The 23,725-nt window shown below is 36.9% G+C and overlaps 1 long non-coding RNA gene across 1 annotated transcript in view; it reads right to left on the bottom strand.

The window, feature by feature from the left end:
• Nucleotides 1-19,830, bottom strand: part of LOC115222453 — a 32,220-nt gene extending 12,390 nt beyond the window's left edge. The window contains exons 1-2 of the long non-coding RNA XR_003882722.2: nucleotides 19,698-19,830; nucleotides 11,171-11,233 (exon numbers count right to left, since the gene is read on the bottom strand). This is a non-coding gene — a long non-coding RNA (uncharacterized LOC115222453). The remainder of the gene's footprint in view (nucleotides 1-11,170; nucleotides 11,234-19,697) is intronic.
• Between the last annotated feature and the right edge of the window lie 3,895 nt (nucleotides 19,831-23,725).

The raw sequence follows: 23,725 nt of genomic DNA, 5'->3' as shown, positions 1-23,725 counted from the left end.
TGCTGATCTTAGTATGACTCATTGACTAGAGCGTCCAAACTCATAATCTTGAGGTAGCGAGTTCAATTCCTGGACTGGGATGTGTGTTGTGTTCTTGGGCAGGACACTTTATTTCATGTTATTTCAGTTCACTCAGCTGTAGAAATGAGTAACAATGTCACTGGTGCCAAGCCGTATCGGCTTTTGCTGCTCCCTTGGATAACATTATTGATGTGAAGAGGGGAGGCTGGTATGCATGGGTGACTGCTGGTTTTCCATAAACGACCTTGCCTGGACTTGTGCCTGAGAGGGGAGATTTCAGGGGCAATCCCATGCTCATTCATGACCGAAGGGGTTCTTTACCATTACACTGGCAGAAACGTTAGCACGCCGGGCGAAATGCGTTGCCGTATTTCGTCTGCCGTTACGTTCCGAGTTCAAATTCCGCCAAGGTCGACTTTGCCTTTCATCCTTTCGGGGTCGATAAATTAAGTACCAGTTACGCACTGGGTCGATGTGATCGACTTAATCCCCTTGTCTGTCCTTGTTTGTCTCCTCTGTGTTTAACCCCTTCTGGGTAGTGAAGAAATATATATATATGTGTGTGTGTGTGTGTATATACATATATATACATATATATATACATATATACAGACATATATATATACATATATACATACATATATATATATATATATATATATATATATATACATAATATATATATATATATATATATATATATATATATAACACATACATATATATATATCTATATACATCATCATCATCATCATATCATCATCATTTAGCATCCGCTTCCCATGCTGCATGGGTTGGACGCTTCAACTGGGGTCTGGGAGGCCAGAAAGCTGCACCAGGCCCAGTCTGATCTAGCAATGTTTCTACGGCTGGATGCCCTTCCTAACGCCAACCACTTCGTGAGTGTAGTGGGTGCTTTTTACGTGCCAGACGGGGCTGGCAAACGGCCACAGTCAGATGGTGCTATTTACATGCCACCGGCACGGGGGCCAGGCGAGGGTGGCAACAATCACGATTGGATGGTGCTTTTTACATGCCACCAGCACGGGGGCCAGGTGAGGCTGGCAACGGCCATGTTCAGATGGTTTGCTTACGTGCCACCGGCACTGGTATCTCAGCTACAATTTCCATTGATGTTGATCGATTTCGATTTTGATTCTGATTCTCACTTGCCTCAACAGGTCTTCACAAGCTGAGTTTTGTGTCCCAAGAAGGACAGGTATGCATACGTGGACTGGCTACATCTCAGGTAGAGGCCATGGGTTATGGTCTCACTTGTCCTGCCGGGTCTTCTCACGCACAGCATACTTCCATAGGTCTTGGTCCCTAGTCATTTCCTCAGTGAGACCTAAAGTTTGAAGGTCGTGCTTCACCACCTCGTCCCAGGTTTACCTCTTCCACAGGTTCCCTCAACTGCTAGGGTGTGGCACTTTTTCACACAACTATCTTCATCCATTCTCGTCACATGTCCATACCAGCACAAACGTCTCTCTTGCACACCACAACTGATGCTTCTTAGGTCCAACTTTTCTCTCAAGGTACTTACACTCAGTCGAGTATGAACACTGATATTACACATCTATCGGAGCATACTGGCTTCATTTCTTGCAAGCTTACGCATATCCTCAGCAGTCACGGCCCATGTTTCACTGCCATGTAGCATGGCTGTTCGTACACATGCATCATACAGTCAGCCTTTTACTCTGAGTGAGAGGCCTTTTGTAACCAGCAGGGGTAAGAGCTCTCTGAACTTTGCCCAGGCTATTCTTACTCCAGCAGTTACACTTTCAGCACACCCACCCCCGCTACTGACTTGGTCTACTAGGTAACGAAAGCTATCAACTATTTCTAGTTTTTCTCCCTGGAATGTGGTGGAAGTTGGTCTCTGCACATTTTCAGTGTTTATTGCTCCTGAGCATCTGCCACATACAAAAACTATTTTCCTAGTTAGCCTTCCTTTGACATTGCTGCACCTCTTATGTGTCCATAGCTTACACTTGGTGCATCTTATAGAGTTTCTACCTATGCCTTTTCTACAGATTGAGCAGGGCCATCTACCTGAAGGCGTTTGTGATTTGTCTACCTTCCTACTTATTAGGACTTTGGTTTTAGCTAGGTTGACTCTAAGGCCCTTCGATTCTAATCCTTGCTTCCACACCTGAAACTTCTCCTCCAGTTCTGATAGTGACTCAGCAATTAGAGCAAGGTCATCAGCATATAGGAGCTCCCAAGGGCATATATATATATATATGTATATATATTCCTGGACTGGGATATATATTGTTGTGTTGTGTTCTTGAGCAAGACACTTTATTTCACATTACTCCAGTTCCCTCAGCTGTAGAAATGAATTGCAACATAACTGGTGCCAAGCTGTATCAGCCTTTGCCTCTGATTTGGATAACATCGGTGGTGTGGAGAGGGGAGAATGGTATGCATGGACAATTGATGGTCTTCCAGAAACAACCTTGCCCAGATTTGTGCCTCAGAGGGGAACTTTCTCGATGCAATCCCATGGTCAATCATGACTGAAGGGGGTTTTTACTAGTATTAATTAAGTAAATATTTTAATTATAATTCCTTCTATTATAGGTACAAATCCTGAAATTTTGGGAAGTGGTTTGTTAATTTCATTGACCCATGTGTTCAACTGGTACTTATTTTATCAGTCCCAAAAGTATGAAAAACAAAGTTGACCTCGACAGCATTTGATCTCAGAACATAAAACTGGAAGAAATGCTTCTAAACATTTTGTCCAGCACACTAACAATTTTTGCCAGCTCACTGCCTTAAATGCTTTAATTATAATAGTTTCAAATTTTGGCACAAGGCTGGTAATTTTGGGGAAGGGATTAAACTGATTACACTAACCCCAGTGTTCAACTGGTACTTATTTTATGAACCCCAAAAAAGCTGAAAGGCAAAAGTCGACCTCAGTAGAATTTGAATTCAGAACGTAAGGACAGATGAAATACCACTAAGCATTTTGCCCAGCATACTAACAATTCTTCCAGCGTGTTGCCTTAATAATAATAATAATAATAATAATAATAATAATTAATAATAATAATAATAATAATAATAATAATAATAATATAATAATAATAATAATAATAATAATGATGATATAATAATAATAAGGAAAGAAAGAAGGAAGGAAAACTGATACAAATAGCGGCAAAACACGAGCAAAACAAAAAACTGTTCTCAGTATTTAAGGAAGCTGACAAATACAAACAAGAAATCATACCACCTAATAAATATGAAGAAGAAGAAGAAGAAAATGAAGAAACAACAAAAGCTATAAACAAATGAAATCCAAACTAAAAATAGAACAGCAACGAACCATGATAAAACGATGGCAAGAAAAGCAACCATATTCTGGGATATGCCGATACACACAGATAGAGAAATTAAGGCCAACAGACCAGATATAGTTGTCAAAGATCATGAAGAAAAAAAATGCTTTCTAATTGATGTATCAATACCAGCTGATGACAACGTGTCTCTAAAAGAAATGGAGAAACTCTCAAAATACAAAGACCTGGAAATAGAGGTAACCAGAATGTGGAATCTAAAAACAGAAACAATTCCTATCATAGTAGGTGCATTAGGCATGATAAAAAAATATTCAGACAAATACATAACAGAAACACCAGGACTTACAAACACATATAACATACAGAAAATTGCACTACTAGGCACTGCACACATCCTACGCAGAACACTTTCCATACAATAACCATCAGAGCATCACAACAAATCACAGCACATACCCAAGGCACACAGAACTGCGCTCGGTAGTGAAGTGAAAGCACGCTATAAAAATAAAACTACTGAATAATAATAATAATAATAATAATAATAATAATAATAATGATTTAAAATTTTGGCACAAAGGTAACAAGTTTGGAGGATGTAAGTCATTTACATCGACCCCCCCCCCTGCCCCAATACTCGAATGGTACTTATTTTATTATCCCGAAAGAATGAAAGGATGAAAGGCAAAGTTGACCTCAGCAGAATTTGAACTCAGAACATAAAGACAGACAAAATGCTGTTAAGCATTTTGCCAAGTGTGTTAATGATTTTGCCACTTGCTGCCTTTAAATGCTTCAATTATAATTAAAACAAATTGCACACATTCAATAAATAAATAAATAAAAGGTAAATAAATAGGTGTAGGAGTGGCTGATGGTAAGTAGCTTGCTTACCAACCACATGGTTCTGAGTTCAGTCCCAGACACTAGGGCAAGTGTCTTCTACTATAACCTAAAGCCTTGTGAGTGGATTTGGTAGACTGAAACTAAAAGAAGCCCATCATATATCTTCTCTATATATAAAACTGAAATGCGTTTTTACCGCTTGGTTCGCTTTCAATGCCACTACATCCCGTCCGATTCGCTCCAAAATTTACACGGACATGTAGAATGAGGTGACGATGCGCGTCCCTATCTTAAAAGGTGTGGTTGCTAGGGGCCATCTTCCTACCTCACCCTATTTCCTCCAGTACTCTGTCACTCCTCTTCATTTGACAATGCAACTACCGTTATTTAATGTAAAGTCTTCCTCAAATCACTCTGTCGCTCTTTACTCTCTTCCAAGAACATTTTCACTCACTCTTATTTCTTACCTTCCTATACATTTTACTCATGTATCTATCAGCGTTCATGGACAGTAACAAATATTACATCGCCATCCCCATCGCCATCGCATTCTATTGTCTACCTGTCAACACACACACACACACACACACACACATATATATACATATATGTATATGTATATCTAATATATTTTTATTTTTTATGTTTTTGTTTTGGTTTTTTACTGTTTCATTTCCCTATTTGTGGTTTTATCTCTAATTTAATTTCTACAGCGTGCACACACACACACACACACACACACACATACACACACACACACACACACACACACACACACACACACACAACACCTATATGTGGCCCCAGTACACCCGAATGAAATCGGGTTCTCTTCATCAAAATGTGAAAAGGGGTCTACAATTATCATCGCCACAACTTATGTATGTCTTCCTCACTCACTCACTCTTTTTCTTAATGATAATTATCATCGCCACCACCAACACCACCAACACACAATGGACAATCTTTCTCTTATAACAAATCATGTTTACATTGCAACGACGTCTGCCACCTCCGCCGTCTCTATTTATTCTGCAAATGACCAGAACTCGGGAAACTTGGTTTAGTGTTCTATGGACTATGACCAGAACTCGGGAAACTTGGTTGAGTGTTCTATGGTCTATGACCAGAACTCGGGAAACTTGCTTGACTGTTCTATGGTCTATGACCAGAAATCGGGAAACTTGGTTGAGTGTTTATGGTCTATGACCAGAACTTGGGAAACTTGGTTGAGTGTTCTATGGTCTATGACCAGAACTTGGGAAACTTGGTTGAGTCCTCATCTTATAAAATGTGGCCCCAGTAGACCCAAATGAAATCGGGTTATATTAACCAAAAGTGAAAAGGGGTATAATGGGGCTGGAAGGGGATTAAAATTTAAAGGAGGGGTGTTTAGCAATTCTCTGTTACATCAAGCTAAAAAATTTGCTCCAGCCTTTTAATCGTCAATGTGTTGCCGTCCATGATGAAGAAGTTTTGAATGCTTGCCATCGTGAGTCTACTGTCGTGAGAAAGAATCAAGTCAAAACTTGGTTTTTAGGGATTTTCTTTTACATCAAGTTCAAAATTTTACGCCAGCTGTTGAACTCAATACGTTGCTGTCCGTCGTTAAGAAATGCCAGCCATGTGACTCTACTATCCTCAAATTCTATCCCTTCAAACTTTGGTTTCCAATATTTTATTATTTTTATTCAGCTCGCAAGTTCGTCTGTACCTTTTAATGTTAGTGTTTTGCTGTCTGTCTTGAAGCAGACCTTTCCTTTGTAACTGCCTGATATTTATTATTGATCTTTCTAAATATTTTATTTCTCAACTTACTCAAGATCTTTTGTTGTTTATAAATGGGAGAGAGATACATAAAGATAGAGAGTAAGAGAAAGCGAGGGAGAGTCCGAGAGAAAGGAAGAGTAAGAGAGTGGGAAAGTGAGAGAGAAAGGAGAAAGAAACAAAGAGGGAGAATCATCATCATCATCATCATCGTTTAACGTCCGTTTTCCGTGCTAGCACGGGTTGGACAGTTTGACAGGGGTCTGGGAAGCCAGGAGGCTGCACCAGGCTCCAGTCTGATCTGGCAGTGTTTCGACAGGTGGATGCCCTTCCTAACGCCAACCACTCTGTGAGCGTAGTGGGTGCTTTTTTCATGCCGCCTGCACAGGTGCCAGGGGGGCTGGCAGCGGCCACGATCGGTTGGTGCTTTTTACGTGCCATCAGCACAGAAGCCAGTCAAGGCGGCGCTGCAATCCGCCACGTTCGGATGGTGCTTTTTACGTGCTGAAAGGAAGCAACAGAAAGTAACAACCACACTCTTACCCGCGCGTAGAGCGGGTCACCTTCAGCTAGTATATATATATATTCTTTTATTTATTTCAGTAATTTGACTGTGGCCATGCTGGAGCACCGCCTTTAGTTGAACAAATCAACCTCAGGACTTAGTCTTTGTAAGCCTAGTACTTATTCTATTGGTCTCTTTTGCCGAACCACTAAGTTACGGGGATATGAACACACCAACGTTGGTTGTCATGCAATGCTGGGGAGACAAACACAGACACACAAACATACACACACACACGCACTTATATATACATATAATGGGCTTCTTTCAGTTAACACACAGCCACTTCTGTACCTATGCCATATATATATGTGCGTATGTGTGTGTATGTTTGTGTGCCTGTGTTTGTTCTCCCCCCCTCTCCATCGCTTGACAATCGATGTTGGTGTGTTTACATCTCTGTAACTTAGCAGTTCAGCAAAAGAGACCAATAGAATAAGTACTAGGCTTACAAAGAATAAGTCCTTGGGTCGATTTGTTCGACTAAAGGCAGTGCTCCAGCATGGCCACAGTCAAATGACTGAAGCAAATAAAAGAATAAATAAATAAGTAGGCGCAGGAGTGGCTGTGTGGTAAGTAGCTTGCTAACCAACCACATGGTTCCGGGTTCAGTCCCACTGCATGGCATCTTGGACAAGTGTCTTCTGCTATAGCCCCAGGCTGACCAATGCCTTGTGAGTGGATTTGGTAGAGGGAAACTGAAAGAAGCCTGTCGTATATATGTATGTATGTGTGTGTGTTTGTGGTCTGTGTTTGTACCCCTATTGCTTGCACCGATGCTGGTGTGTTTACGTCCCCATCACTTAGTGGTTCGGCAAAAGAGACCGATAGAATAAGTACTGGCTTACAAAGAATAAAGTCCCGGGTCGAGTTGCTCGACTAAAGGCGGTGCTCTCCGCATAGCTGCAGTCAAATGACTGAAACATGTAAAAAAGTAAGAGTAAGAGTAAATAAATAAAAAAACAAATAAAATATAGAACATTATTGGTAGAGGTTAGAAAAATCTATGATCAATGCTTTTCATCTCACTATATTAAATGTGAGAGATTGTTCCATATTTACATTTAGTATGTGATATGCTCTCTTGATATATTTTGCCTCCGTTATATTGTAGATATTCATAATTAACATCATTCTCTTTATTTCTACATATATCCCTCCCACCTTTTTATTTAACTTTTTTCTATTTGCTTTAATCATTGGACTGTGGCCATGAAGAGGCACCACCTTGAAAGATCTACTCAAAGAAATCAACCCACATACTTATTTATGTATGTATATTATTTAGTTTTATTTCTGGATTTCCTGCCCATGAAGAAAGAATTGGTTTCTAACCTAGATCTAAGGTTCCTGCATTGCAATTTCAACAACATCAACACGGTATTTTTGCATGTATGTATGTGTGCAGTATTTGGAGTCAGTGCATGTGCAGATTTATGTTTTGTGTATATATTCTCATGCATATAGTTGCATATCTAGACATGCCCATATATACTTAAATGATAAGCTTTTGGAAAGTTTTACAGAATTTTTACAGTTCCAGTGATGGATTGGATCTGTAGTCTTTGAATCAGCTTTCTCATTTCTGGGTTTGAGAACCCTAATTTCTCAAGATTGGCACTTAGGCAGTGTGTTACATATCCCAGTGCCCCAGTAATTACGGGTATAAACCTGAACTTGTAATCTGGGTAGAGTAGCTGTAGATGTCTCATTTCTCAATAGCTCATTGTAGGTACATTCTTCTCACTGATCTTTAACTTTATATTAACATCCACTGGGCAGCTGATTTCCACTAAATAGTTTTTCTTCCACATCCCAGATCACTACATTTTCTCTGTTATGTTTGCATTTTATTGAGAATTTCAATGCTAAGAGTTATTATGGCCTCACACAGTAGGTTCTTATATCTTGGTTTCAGAATTGTCCTTCTGATGGATCCCATTGTACAGTGTCTTAGCTACAACATTGTGTCTCATTGGTAGATAATAATGCGATGACATTTTTGCAGAAATATGTTTGATGATGATGATGATCATCATCATCATCGTTTAACGTCCATTCTCCATGCTAGCATGGGTTGGACGGTTCAACCGGGGATCTGGGAAGCCAGAAGGCTGCACCAGGCTCCAGTCTTATCTGGCAATGTTTCTACAGCTGGATGCCCTTCCTAACGCCAACCACTGCATGAGTGTAGTGGGTGCTTTTTACGTGCCACCTGCACAGGTGCCAGGCGAGGCTGGCAACAGCCACGGTCGGATTGGTGCATTTTACATGCCACCAGCACGGAAGCCAGTGTGTGTGATATATATCTTCAGTGCAAACTTCACAAAATTTGCATTAGTTATCACATTTCAGGATTTTTCTTGTCTCCGTTCCTTTTGTGTATCAGAAATTTGGAAGCTATTTCCCTGTTCCTGGTCACAAATGTACACTCTTTTAAGTGAAAGTTAGTAATTCAGTTGTTGGTCCATAATAGACTGCTTTGATTGACCAATGTTGCTGTCGTCCTGGAGCCTTATGCCAACATATCCATGCATGTTTTTTTGCAGATATGCACTCGTCCTTTCATTGGATGATATGAAGCAAGAAAGTCATACAACTTCTTTGGGCAAATATTTGAGGTTATCAGGTAGAGAATATTTCTTGGAAGAGCGACTTTCCAGGTCTCATGATGTTATCTACCTCATGCATATAGACTTGGTCAACGAATGCAGTTCAACACTTACTGGTTAATAGATTTTCTGAAGGAGTATGATGTGACATTCAAAAACGCTCTGCTTCCATATTTTTGTTTTAGGAAGAGGTAGTTTACATCACTGTGAATGTGAAAATTATTTGAGCTGGTCAGTAGCTTCAGTATCAATGGCATAGATCTTATCAAATGTTTATTTCAGTAGTCCAAACATTGGTGCAAGTACTAGTGCTGCAAACACATTGTGAACCACTATTTTACTGTGTGTGGAGAATTATGAGGTCAATAATTTTCTTATCTGAAGGTGTTATAGTGGCATGTTCCTTGTTACTGGTACCATTGTGAAATGTGCTTTCATCTATCCCTAGGTACCTGTAGCATTCTTCACCAGATATAAGAGAAACAGCCAAATCATTAATGGTGATGCTGCTAGTTTGGTTTTTTCCCTCATTTCACAACCATATAGGAACATTTATTCCGACTAAAGTTTAGCCTATGTCTTTTGAGAATGTAATAGCTAAATCAAGACTCTTGTTCATCTCATACTTATTCCTGTCATACAGCTCCAAGTCATTCATAAAAAAAGCAGTTATCATGGTACTTTTGTCTCCTTGTCAACCAATGGAATATTCTTCAGACTTCCTCAACATGAATGACATGATAAAGGGTATACTGAAAGCATGAAGAGCATCACAGACAGGATTTCCTCTTGGAATATACCTCTGTGATACTACATTTTATCAAAGATAATACAATCACTCTTGGTATTTAATTTTAAGATGATGGCCCAGGATGAAGTTAGGTCAGCTGTGCTTTGCAGGTTTTCATTTTGTGAGCAACTTGGTACCATGATAAAAACACCAAGTGCACTCTGTAAAGTGGCTGGTGTTAGGAATGACATCCAGCTGTAGAAATCATGGTAAAGCAGATATTGAAACCAACAGCCCTCTTGGCTTGTTGATTTCTGTAGAACCATCCAATCCATGCCAGCATGGAAAAAAAAAGGGACATTAAATGCTACTGCTGATGATAATAATGGTGAAGATGATGACGATAAATTCAAAGTCCAGCCAGTGTTGTGCTGATTCCATTTGAAGATTCCATTAAGTGTACACATGTCTTTGGAATATTCAGCCACTATACATACCCACTTAATGAGCCATGAGTATTCAGTAGATGATCAGGCAACTGAATACCCCACTGTTAAAACTAAGATCCGTTTACATTTACTTTACTTTGGCTATAGCATACTTACTTATATCCTAATAACACCCCTAGATCCAAAGATATGGCTAATTACTCTTGCTGTTAGTGTAATTAATATTGTTTTGGGTATTGGTTTGGTCGGAAGATAGATGAAGAATTCCAAGGGAGGTGAGTGATGGTTGTTGGGAATGGGGCAGAAACTGGGTACAGCCTTAGGTAAAAGGAAGTATATATGGGTTTAAATAACACTTAGAGAAACGAGAAGAGTGATGGGGGTATATTAAGTGTGTTTAGGGTAGAGTGAACTACAGTGAAGTAAGTTCATACGAGCTGAGACTGCTTTAGTTATATTCACATCTCAAGACTCATGCAGTTTCTTTTGTTTGGTTTCCAGGTTGGTACTTGCACTTCCCAAACTTATGTTAATCATTGTAATTAAAGGCCAAACACTGCCAAATAAACAACCAATACAGGGAAGAACAGATAGCTTTATTTCATCATTTTTTTCATATTTGATTTATTTTTTACTTCCTATTTTTCTCCCTCTTCTTTCTCAGAAGAACTTTTATAATATTCCAGTGTATGAAAAGTACAAACTGGTTAGTTGCTTTATCACAACGCACAGATCATTACAATAATGAAGATGACGACAACGACGATGATGATGATGACACCGATGATGGATATGATGATAATGATGACAATAATAGCAAATGGTAATGGTAATAATGAAACTGTAGACCTTTAACATACCTTTCACCTTTTCCAGCATTTTCTTACAAAAGTCATTAGCGTTCTGTTCCGGCATCATACACTCTATAAAAAATACAACATAAAAATTAGTTTACTGCAAACAATCAATTTCTATTTTTTTCTTTCTTTTTAAATATTTATTCTCCTCATTTCATTTTATTCCTCACTCATTTTATTTCCTCCACAACAAAAACAAAAGCAAAAATAGTAAAAAGAAAGAAAAAAAGTGTTTGGCCTATATTGTTTGACCTAATTGTTTTATTCCAGCTTTTAAAGTGGATGATGATCAAATACATTGTCTCTTGGCCAGCACAATAAACGTTCTATCTTAAATGATGTTATTTTTGACACAGCCATGACAATAGTCATGAATAAAATTCATGCCAGCATCTGCAGTTAAACAAATAATTTAAAATAAAAATGTTTGGTTTGAAAATAAAATATGAGTGGAGTGATAAAAGGAAAAAAAATCATAGTTGATTTTTAGGTAAAATTTTCAATTCTCAACCACATGGATCTGAGTTCAGTCCCACTGTGTGGCACCTTGGGCAAGTATCTTTTTTTTAGCCTCAGGCCAACCAAAGCCTTATGAATGAATTTGGGAGTTGGAAATGTAAGAAACCCATCGGATATATATATATATATATATATTGATAAAAATGGTAAGAACACAAAAGAATGAAAGATACCTGGATATTATGTAAATAGAGGAATTTATCTTTAAATGTAATAAGTGGCAATTATTCGGTAGCCATGATAAAACTCCAAGTTTCGGATGCCAAGGTGGAAATCCACACTGCCATCTCTTCAGTTATCCGGCCATCAGAAAAAATGCTATCCGATGGCCAGATAACTGAAGAGATGGTGGCGTGGATGTTCACCTTGGCCTTCAAAACTTGGAGTTTTATCATGGCTACCGAATAATTGCCACATATTACATTTACAGATATATATATATATATATATATATATATATACATATATATATATACACACACACACACACATACACATACATATACACACATACACACACACACATTTATACATACATATATTTATACTATCAGAATTTCCAAGCTAAAATCAGTGTGATGCAAAATATAAGAAAGGTATATCTTCTAATTACAGGTATAATCTGTCTAACAGACTTTCTACATTGTTTCAGTCTACCCAATTTTACTCACAGGGTCTTAAATGGCTCTTACTGAAGATACCATGCAGTGAGACTGAACTCAGCAATCCATGATTGCAAAGTAATCTTCTTAACCAATCAGCTAAGCCTGCTTATAGAATTTCACTTGAGAAGCAAGAAGACCTCTACTTCACAGCAGAAGTGTTAAGGTCCCCCACCACCAGGTAAAGAGGATAGGCCTGCAAGAGTCTTGTGTCAGTGTCATGTGAAAAGCACTCATGCTGGTGCCACATGGAAGCATTCATGCAATGCCATGTTAAAAGCACCCAGCACACTCTGTAAAGTGGTTGGCATTAGGAAGGGCATCCAGCTGTAGAAATCATGCCAAATCAGATTATATATACATATATATATATATATACATATATATATATATATAATATATATACATATATTATATATATATATATATATATATATATATTATATATATATAATATATATATATACACACAGGAGTGAATGGAGAAAAGAGAGAAAGGCACTCAACACATTTATTAGAAGTTACATGTAATAACATAATTTGTCTATTCCATGAATGTTAGGAGGAGACAGGTTTGTGTAGGGGCCTGTGAATCTCGAAGTAGCATGGAATCTGAATCAGACTATTTTGAATAACACACACACACACGCACACACAATAGGCTTCTTTCAGTTTCTTTCAACCAAATCCATTCACAAGGCTTTGGTCAACCTGGGGGCTGTAACAGAAGACACTTGCTCAAAGTGCCATGCAGAGGGATTGAACCTGGATCCATGTGGTTAGCCAGGCCTACACCATGAAAAAGCTGAATTTGTAACACTGAACTCAGAAATACAAACAACCAATTTCACAGTTAAAATTCAATGCACATCATAGCCATTTAGGCTACATCTATTGTTAAAGATGCTTAAAAATATATACAGGAAAAAAATTAAGCTATCACAAGTGAAAAATAAATAAAACTTATGATTATATCTAAACATGATTTAACTTCTAAAAATAGTAGGAAAGAAAAGAAAATCGCAAACAATAGGAACTGGAAAGATATTTAACAAGAATATTCCACTCAAATTTTGTACATTTCTTATGATATCTGTGGTATCATTCTGACAAGAAAATTAGGCTAAAGATTCTCAATGTAGAAGCCATACAGCAATCAGATATGAATATGTAAACACATCTTCAGTTGTCTTTTGGATTGATGCGTAAAATTTGCACAAAAATTCTTATGAAGGGAAAGGAAAGCAACAGAGAAAGAAAGAGAGAGAGGGGGGATGGAAAGAGAGAGAGAAGAGAAGAGAAGAGAAGAGAAAAAGAGTGGGTGTGGGAGGGTGGGTGGAAATACTTGAAAATCAAATGAAAATAACATCTTCAAATGCATGAAATTCGCTTTGAAAGTCAAAGTATATAATACAAATGGAACCAGATGAGATGATTCATATGTATATACATACACATGCATATGAACTGATGTGCACACACACACACACACACACACTTAGACATGTGTAAATTTTCTCTGTGTATATGTAAGAGCAAGTGTGTGTGTGCGTGTGTGTCTGCATTATGTGTGTATTATAAGAATATGAGTGTAGAATTACACATACATATTTCAATACAACTGTTATATAAATAGATTTATGTAGTCAGTAACAGAGAGAGAGAAAGAGGAGAGAGAGGATACAGAGAGAGAGAGAGAAAGAGAGTGAGAGAAGAAGACACTTATTTGTCATCACATGTCTTTAAAAATTAGGAAATCTTTTCATTAGATATGTTAACACAAACATAACTGATTTTTTTTTTTTTTTTTTTTGAGGTGGGTTTTCCACAGAGGAACCTTTTAGTCAGAATATTTCTATTTCCTCCAGTCAGCCAGTTTACATTATTATATATCACATCTATACAGAGCTCTGTCATCACTATTTGGCATTGCAGTGATGTACATACTTGCTGAAGAGAAGCAATAATACTCAAATAATGTCTAAAGTTGTCTCCCATTCTAACTCCTCCTCTTCACCATCATTTAATATCTGCGTTTGATGTTTTCATGGTTAGGACAAATTGACGGGATTTAATTGGTAGACGGAAACGGACACTAAACGATGATGATGATGATGATTCTCAGATCAACTTTCTGTCATGGTCAATGAAACAATCACAAGCTTCACAACTTCCTTCCAAGCACTGCTGTAAACAGTGGAAGTGAACTAGAATGTTAAAACTTAGTGCACATGGGCAGCAGAGTTCAAGGTCAAACTGTGCCAAGCTGCTTCACTCTATGTGCTTTAGCTTTGTTACTATGGCAACAGTTTGGATACATATTGATCACAGCATGTATATATCCTTTTAGTTTTTTACTCGTTTCAGTCATTTGACAGCAGCCACGCTGGAGCTCCACCTTTTGTTTAACAAATTGACACCAGGACTTATTCCTTGTAAGCCTAGTATTTATTCAATCGGTCTCTTTTTGCCAAACCACTAAGTTATGGGGACATAAACACAACAACATTGGTTGTCGAGCAATGGTGGAGGGACAAACACAGACACAGACACACACATATATATAACATGGGCTTTGACAGGTCTCTTGTAGATTCTGTGATCCAGATCTAGCCACAAGGCTCTGGTCGGCCCAGAGCTATAGTAGAAAACACATGCTCATGGTGCCATGCAGTGGGATTGAACCCAAAACTATGTGGTTGGGGAGCAAATTTCTTATCACACATCAATGCCTCTACTTATGTAAAAAAAAAAATTTAATAGCAAATCACCAAAATCAAAACATTTTTTATAAAATTTTATATATTTAAAAAAAAATCATTTTCAAGTTTTCTCAGGTGTTTTTTCCAACAATATTTGAAAGCAAATAATCATTTTCAAAATCATTCAAATAAAAATAAGAAATATTTTTTCATACAATAAATTTGGTAATAATAAATTTTTAATGTTCAATTCCATTAACTTATTAAATTTTAATATATTTGATTAATTTTCCTTAATATAATTCACAGTTCTAAATTTGGTGCTAAGCAGTTGTATTTATTATTTTAATTATTGATTATCTGTATTGATTAATTTTTACTATTTGGTGTGAAAATAAACATAGAAAGCAACTTTTGGCACAACAATTAAAAAATGGATCCTATTTTGAAACATTATTTTTCAAAGAATTTTGGTATTTATATTAAATATGGAGGCAAAATGATGATATCTTTTGCACCTAAATTTGCACTTAAAAACTACTATTTTTTCACCTAAAAAAAGTAGATATTTTGACACCTAAAATCTGCTCTCTATATACGACTTACTAAATATAAATATTTTCAAAATATCAGAAAATCAAAAAATGTTTAGCTTGTGCAATGCTAATCTCCAAAAGATTCATATCACATACGCACACTTAGGCGGAACCAACCAAAACTGAAACTGGACCAAAACAGATAAGAATTTGGAACCAGTGCAACACTACTCTTTGCAGTACTTCTCCTTATATTTGCTTACTATGCTTTCAATGTTACAAAAGTTATGAGTGATCCACTTTCAAATGTGACCATTTTTTGTTTAATGGGCTCTTCCTACTTTATCATTTTTGATATAGTTTTCATTATCAGACAAGCTGGCAGAAACATTAGCAAGTCAGACAAACTGCTTAGCGATATTTTGTCAGTCTTTACATTCTGAGTTCAAATTCTGCTGAGGTCAACTTTGCCTTTCATCTTTCTGGGGTCGATAAATTAAGTACCGGTGAAACACTGGGGTCAATGAAATTGACTAGTCCTCTCCCACAAAATTTCAGTAGAAATTTCCTTTAGTAGAAAGGATTATTAGATCCCTTTCAAGTGTCAAGCTGGTAGAATTGTTAGCACATTAGGCAATATGCTTAACAGCATTTCATTCGTCTTCACTTTCTGAGTTCAAATTCTGCCAAGGCTGACTTTATTTTTCATCCTTTTGGTGTTGATAAATTAAGTACCAGTTAAACACTGAGGTCAATATAATCAACTCACCCCCACAAAAAAATTGCTGGCCTTGTGCCAAAATTTGAAATCAATATTAGGGTCCCTTCCATTTAGATCAATGTAAAATCTTTTTAACTATCTCTTTTCACATTATTTACATTTGACAGATATTTGTCCTCATCTTGTTTGTTGCTTGCACAACGTTTTGGCTGATATACCCTCCAGCCTTCATCAGGTGTTTTGGGGAAATTTCGAACCTGGGTTCTCACTCCTAAGGTATTTTTCGATGTTGCAGGTGGCACATAAAAAACACCATTTGAGCATGGCTGTTGCCAGTACTGCCTGACTGGCCCTCGTGCCGGTGGCACATAAAAGTGCCCACTACACTCTCAGTGTGGTTGGCATTAGGAAGGGCATCCAGCTGTAGAAATTCTCTTAGATCAAGATTGGAGCCTGATGATGATGATGATTCAGGTCACTGCTTGGAATTGAACTCGGAATCTTGGGATTAGTAGCCCGCGCTCTTAACCACTACACCATATACCCGTGGGCATATGAATGAGAACCCAGGTTTGAAGTTTCCCCAAGACACCTGATGAAGGCTGGAGGGTATATCAGCCGAAACGTGTTAACAAACAAGATGAGGACAAATATCCGTCGAATGTAAATAATGTAAATAATGTAAATAATGCACATAATTCCTCATCTCTTAAATATAGAACTGTATTATCTCTTTTCAGTTTGATTATTTTTTGCTTTATAAGCTTTACCCTTCAGCACAAATTTAAACTTGGCTTACAGAAATAGATTCCTTTTGCTGAAGTCTTTCAAAGAAGCATAATTATACTAAATGTTCTCTAAAAATAACAGAGGTGTTATGGTTTAAAACATCAGCATTTAATCTATTCAATGTAATGCTTATTTTTCTACATTGCTTTGTGCTGATAACACCTAAGGGAGGTATCAACAATGTTTGTTTGTAACTTTGTTGATTTTGTTTTATGTGCAGATCTGAATTTTTTCAGTAGATGTTTAAATAACAATGATTTAGAATTATTTATTTTTACCTGATTTTTTTTTGTTAAATTTGACTTCTATGGACAGGTGAAATAAATTTGAAGGTGTAAAAAAAAGCAATAACATAATGGATAACACTGAAATTGAACCATTATGTGTCTTACTTGTTTGTTTTGTTACTAAAATTATCCCAACCCAAATGTCAATCTCCTACAATATTAGTTTCACATTTTGGCACTAGGCCAGCAATTTCAAGAGCGAGAGGGAGTAAGTCAATCACATCAACCCCAGTGCATAACTGGTATTTATTTTATTGACCCCAGAAGGATGAAAGTCAAAGTCAACTTTAATGGAATTTGAACTCGGAATGTAAAGACAAAGAAGATGTTGCTAGGCAGTCCACCCAGCCTGCTAATGGTTCTGCCAGCTCAATCTCCTACAATAATACTACTTTTCATGAATAGGTAAATCAATTTGAATTGATTAATCAGCACAAGATCATATTCTTTCTCTACATTTCATTCAAACATTTTCATTGAAAATAAAACATACACAATTTATTAAGTGTTAGGAAGGGCATCCAGATGTAAAAACCATGCTAAAACTGACATGGTACCACATAAAAAGCACTCAGCCTACTCTACAGGGCAGCTGGAGTTAGGAAGGACATCCAGCCATAAAAATCATGCCAAAACAAACACAGTAGCCTGGGGTAGTCTTTTACCTGACCGGCTCCTGTCAAGCCGCCTAACCCATACCAGCATGGAAGGCAGACATTAAACAATGATGATAATGATGATGATGATGATTTACATAATAAAATATGTCCAATAAAAGAATTTTGTTAACAGGTGAGACCTGAGTGAGAATACAGGTGTATACATACTGAAATTACTATATATAGTACCCAGTTTTGCACATTAATTGTGTTTAAATGCAAGAAATGTGTAATAACCGCCTGTCAGTCAAACTTCAGAGTTGATTAAATATTTTCATCCATGTTACCATAGTATTTTGAAAAGTGACTTGAGCATCTTCATCTCTGAGACTATCAAATTACTTTTCACTATCAGATGAAAATTCAGAAACATCTACATCTGATTTATCTGATGACAAGTAACTCCTATTTTTTTCATTTTTCTCCGATATTTTGTATAAATCCTTTGAGTATAAGGCAGAATCAATACTTACTGAAGCCATCATATCAGTAATTATATTTTAAAAATCTCCACTTTAGTCATAGGGGAAAAAAAAATCATGTTATATTGATAATTTCACAGTATTTATAATTATATTTAAGCAGAAATGGCTTTATCTCATAGTATCTCAAAGCTACAAATTTATGACAACCTACTTGTTTATTTTTCAAATGATATCATAGGGTAGAGCAATCTGGTTTGAGACCCAGATTGGTAGAATATTTGAGCCAGATGCTCCTGAACCAATTGCTGAGTGTCTCACCCATGAAGGATCAATGCTTGAAGTGTCGAAACAATTGTCATGAGTAATATGAGTAATGATAAATTCTCGTATATTCCATCTTCCGTCTTTCATATGCCATATATATATATATATGTAGCCCCAGCCCATTCAAAAGTACCTTGGATTGTAGGACGACCTGCTGTGCTTACCTTGGATCGTAGGGCAACCTGCTGTGCTTGAGGAGACCTACTGAGTCAAGTACATCAACATCAAAGTAAAAATCAAATGGAAATTGTAGTTGTGATTCCCATGTCGGTGGCACGTAAAAAGCACCATCCGAACATGACCTATGCCAGCGCCGCCTTGACTGGCTCCAGTGCTGGTAGCATTTAAAAAGTACCAACCGATCATGGCCGTTGCCAGCCTCCCCTGGCACCTGTGCCGGTGACATGTAAAAAGCATCCACTACACTCATGGAGTGGTTGGCATTAGGAAGGGCATCCAGCTGTAGAAACACTGCCAGATCAGACTGGAGCCTGGTGCAGCCTCCTGGCTTCCCAGACCCCGGTCGAACTGTCCAACCTATGCTAGCATGGAAAACAGACGTTAAACGATGATGATGATGATGTATGTATATATATATATGTGTATACATACACACACAGCTAAAAACTTGTATCCAGCTGGAATATGCTTGAGGCATATTTGAACTTGTAAGAAAGTCATTTGCTGTATTTCATCAAGAAGAAAATTTCTTGCTGCAGACAAATAGGTGTCCTCAGAACCACATACATCCATGTGTATGCACAAATGTATGCATGCATGTATGACAAATACACACACATGCACATACCACAGGGAAATCCCTCTAAAATTCGTGGATGTATTTCTGTTACTTATTACAAAAATTATTTGACATTTTTACAAAGACTTTTTTCTTTTTAAACTCACCTCTATTGATATTGCTAAAAGTCTTGCCATCTGCGCTGCCAATTTTCTTACCATTTTGGAATCTTTTAAGAATATGCCTTATATAATTTTCTTTCTCCTTGTCAAAATCTGTTATTTTGGAGCTAACCTGAAAGAAGAAAAAAAAGGCACATGAAAATATGTGAATGCCACTCAGTGTGTTTGAGTTTCTGTTATTAAAAATACATGTAGAGGAATAAGAGAATGGCTGTTTTTATGAAGAAAAAATAAAGAAAGAAAGAAAGGTAGGAAGAAAGAAAGAAGAGGAGAAAAGAAGGAACATAAAAAAGAAAGAGAGAAAGTAGTTTCAGAATCTATTTTTGCATATTTAAGATAATTTTGAAACAAAATTACTATGAAGAATGTCTCCAACTTTTTTTTTTTTTTGTATTTACAAAATATGTAAAAAGAAAAAATAAGGAAAGAAGTTCCAAAAATAACAGTCTTAATGGGGGAAAAGATATAAAAACCTTTTCATAATTCTAAAATGTTGACTATCTTGCATTATTATGTGCACATATTCCATATTCTACAAATATGTGTGTGTGTGTATATATATATATATATATATACACACCATTTTGTTATCTTACCATTTTACTAATATATGTATATATATATATATATATATCGATATATATATATATAATATATATATATATGTACATATATATGTAAATAATAATAATATATATACACATACTACACACACACACATATATATGTATGGTGTGTACATATATATGTATAATATATATACATACACACACACACATATATATACATATATATATATACATATATGTATATATGTATATATACATTTATATATTATATGTGTGTGTGTGTGTGTATATGTGTGTGTGTATGTATGTATGTATATATTATATATATATATATATAGAGAGAGAGAGAGATATGTATATATGCTTATATATACATACATATATATATATACAAACATATATATATGTATGTATATATGTATGTATGTATGTATGTATGTATGTATGTATGTATGTGTGTATATATGTATCACTGATATAATTAACTGGTAATGATGATGATAATAAACTTGGGCAAATATTTCAAAATATCCCCCCACCCACACTACCTACACTCAATCATATATCATATACGAATATGTGTATGTATGTATGTATGTATGCATGCATGTATGTATCAAAAACAAACTCTTTTTATGCTGTTACTGCTTGTATTTGTTGTTGTTGTTGTCAGTGGTGGTGGTCGTGTAGTTACTGTTGCTGCTGTCACATATGTAGTTGTTCTTATGTATCCACCTGTATAATAAAACAAGGATGGGTGGGTTACGAAAATTTCTGCTCACAATGGCTTGTTACGATCCATGAATTTCTGTGCTAATTGCGGAATTTTATACTCAAATGATGATAATTGAATGAGTCAACTACATCGAATTGTTTAAGTGTTTATTGTTGAGCATGTTGTTGTTGCTGTTGTTGTTGTTGTTGTTGATGCTAGTGGGAAGTTGGTGTTGTTGGAGCTGGCGTGTCATGCTGCAAATTTTGAAATAATTGTTGTTGTTGTTGTCATTCTTGATATTGTTGTTGTAGTTGTTGATGTTGTTGTCAATGGTGTTGCTAGTGATGCTGCTAATGACGAATTAACTGCTGTAATGATGGTGTTGTTGTTGTTGTTGGTGGTGGTGGTGGTGGCTGTCATCGTCATCATTTTCCTCTCCTCCTCCTCCTCCTCCTCCTACTACTACTACTACTACAACTACTACTCCTTCTTCTTCCTCCTCCTCCTCCTCTGATGATGATGATGATGATGCCGATGCTGATGATGATGATGATGATGATGATAATGACGATGATTCTAAATCCAATTCTGACCCTGTCATCTATCTATTTTGGTTAACTTTTATTTCATTTCAATACATTTTAGCAATCATTTTCTTTTCAATTTAGACAAAAGGAAAGATGGACTATATAAATGCATCATCATAATGTGTGTGTGTGTGTGTGTGTGTGTGTGTGCGTACACGTTTGTGTGTGTGTCTGTGTGTTTGTGTGTCTGTGTATATGCATTTGTGCATGTGTGTGTGTGTATGTAGTTGAGAAGGCAGATTATAAATGAACATGTGGGTATGTGCATGGGTGGAGTGTAGGCCTCATGGTTAAAAACACTCATTTTGCAAATCACATGCTTTTAAGTTTGATGCTAACTGCATGAGTAGCATCTTGAGCAAGCGTCTACATCAAATACTTCAGGTTGACAAATGCGTTGCAAGCAAAATCTGGTGGATGGAAAAAAAACAAATGTATGAAAGTGCTTCATGTATGCACAAGGGAAGCTGTGTGATTAGATGTTTGCTTCCCAAAGTGGCGAGTTGGCAGAAACGTTAGCACGCCAGGCGAAATTCTTAGTAGTATTTCATCTGCCGCTATGTTCTGAGTTCAAATTCCGCCAAGGTCGACTTAGCCTTTCATCCTTTCGGAGTCAATTAAATAAGTACCAGTTACTCACTGGGGTCCATGTAATTGACTTAATCCCTTTGTCTGTCATTGTTTGTTCCCTCTATGTTTGGCCCCTTGGTAAAAGAAAATACAGGAGGATCAGTTCCCTCTCAGATTCATATACTTACTGCTGTGGTCCTTCAGTTTTCTTAAGCTCTGTAAAAGAATTAGGAAGGTTGGACCTCCAGCTAGGCCTTTTGTAAGACCCTTAAAAGCAGGAACTTTTCAGTATCCCTTTGTGTGTATATATATATATAAAAGTAACACCAATAGGTTATGGTCCAGTACAGCTGTTTCAGATATGTTGTTTTTTTTCTTTATTTATGAGTAAACCAATTACATCATAGAAAAACCATTTTCTTCGGATGAATTAAAACTTAAAATTAATGATTTGGTCCAGAAAAAGTATCAAGATGTGGAGTGTATGTTGACCCTCTTATTTTGGCATATATATATATATATATATATATATGTATATATTGGCAGGGCTGGACTATGCTAGACTACTGGTTTTAAATTGATATTAAAATTAATATTAATTTATCTCCCTCATTATTTATATATGAAATCTTGTATCCCTGCCATAAGGCTCCATTTCCACACATGCCAGCTTAATTTAATTTGTCCTGGTCAAAAGACACCTGTTGTTATGTCCTGCTATTATTTTATGTATTTGTGTAACATTGTCCGTTTTTTTCTGTCCTTGTTTTTGTATACATTCACTGCTTTCTTCCAAGGAATCTAATGCTCTTAGCTTAGTTTTTCCTTGGGGCTGGCCAGATTGAAGCAATCTCTAGTATAATTAGCCGAAATTGCAAAGATAATCTGGAACTCGACTGAGGAAAGAAAACTCCAAATGACTTGTTCTTGTTTTCTTTGTATCATCTATCTGGATGTTTTGTTGTCCGTTTTTTGTATCACCTGTCGGGAGGTTTTGCATTCTTGTCCCATTTTGTATTATACATATAAATATATATATATCATCATCATCCTTTAGCGTTGCTTTCCATGCTAGCATGAGTTGGACGGTTCAACTGAGTCTGGGAGGCCAGAAGGCTGCACCAGGCCCAGTCTGATCTGGCAATGTTTCTACGGCTGGATGTCCTTCCTAACGCCAACCACTCCGTGAGTGTAGTGGGTGCTTTTTACATGCCACCGGCACAGGTGCCAGACGGGGCTGGCAAACGGCCACGGTCGAATGGTGCCTTTTACGTGCAAATGGCACGGGGGCTGGGCGAGGCAGGCAACGGCCACAATCGGATGGTGCTTTTTACGTGCCACCGGCACGGAGGCTCGTTGGGGCGGCGCTGGCAACGGCCATATATATATATATATATATACACACACACATGAAAAGAATTAGATTAGCAACAAGAATATTTCAGGGTAACAACATGTGTGCTGTAGCACTGTTTGTCCTCACAGTGAACTTGTTGAGGAAATACCAAGCTACACATAAGGATCTGTGGAAGAGAGGGAAATTACTGTACCACATAGCGTTATTGACAATGA

The sequence above is a fragment of the Octopus sinensis genome, linkage group LG20, assembly GCF_006345805.1.
Source record: "Octopus sinensis linkage group LG20, ASM634580v1, whole genome shotgun sequence".
Taxonomy (NCBI): Eukaryota; Metazoa; Mollusca; class Cephalopoda; order Octopoda; family Octopodidae; genus Octopus; species Octopus sinensis.
This window is presented reverse-complemented; position numbering and strand designations above follow the sequence as displayed.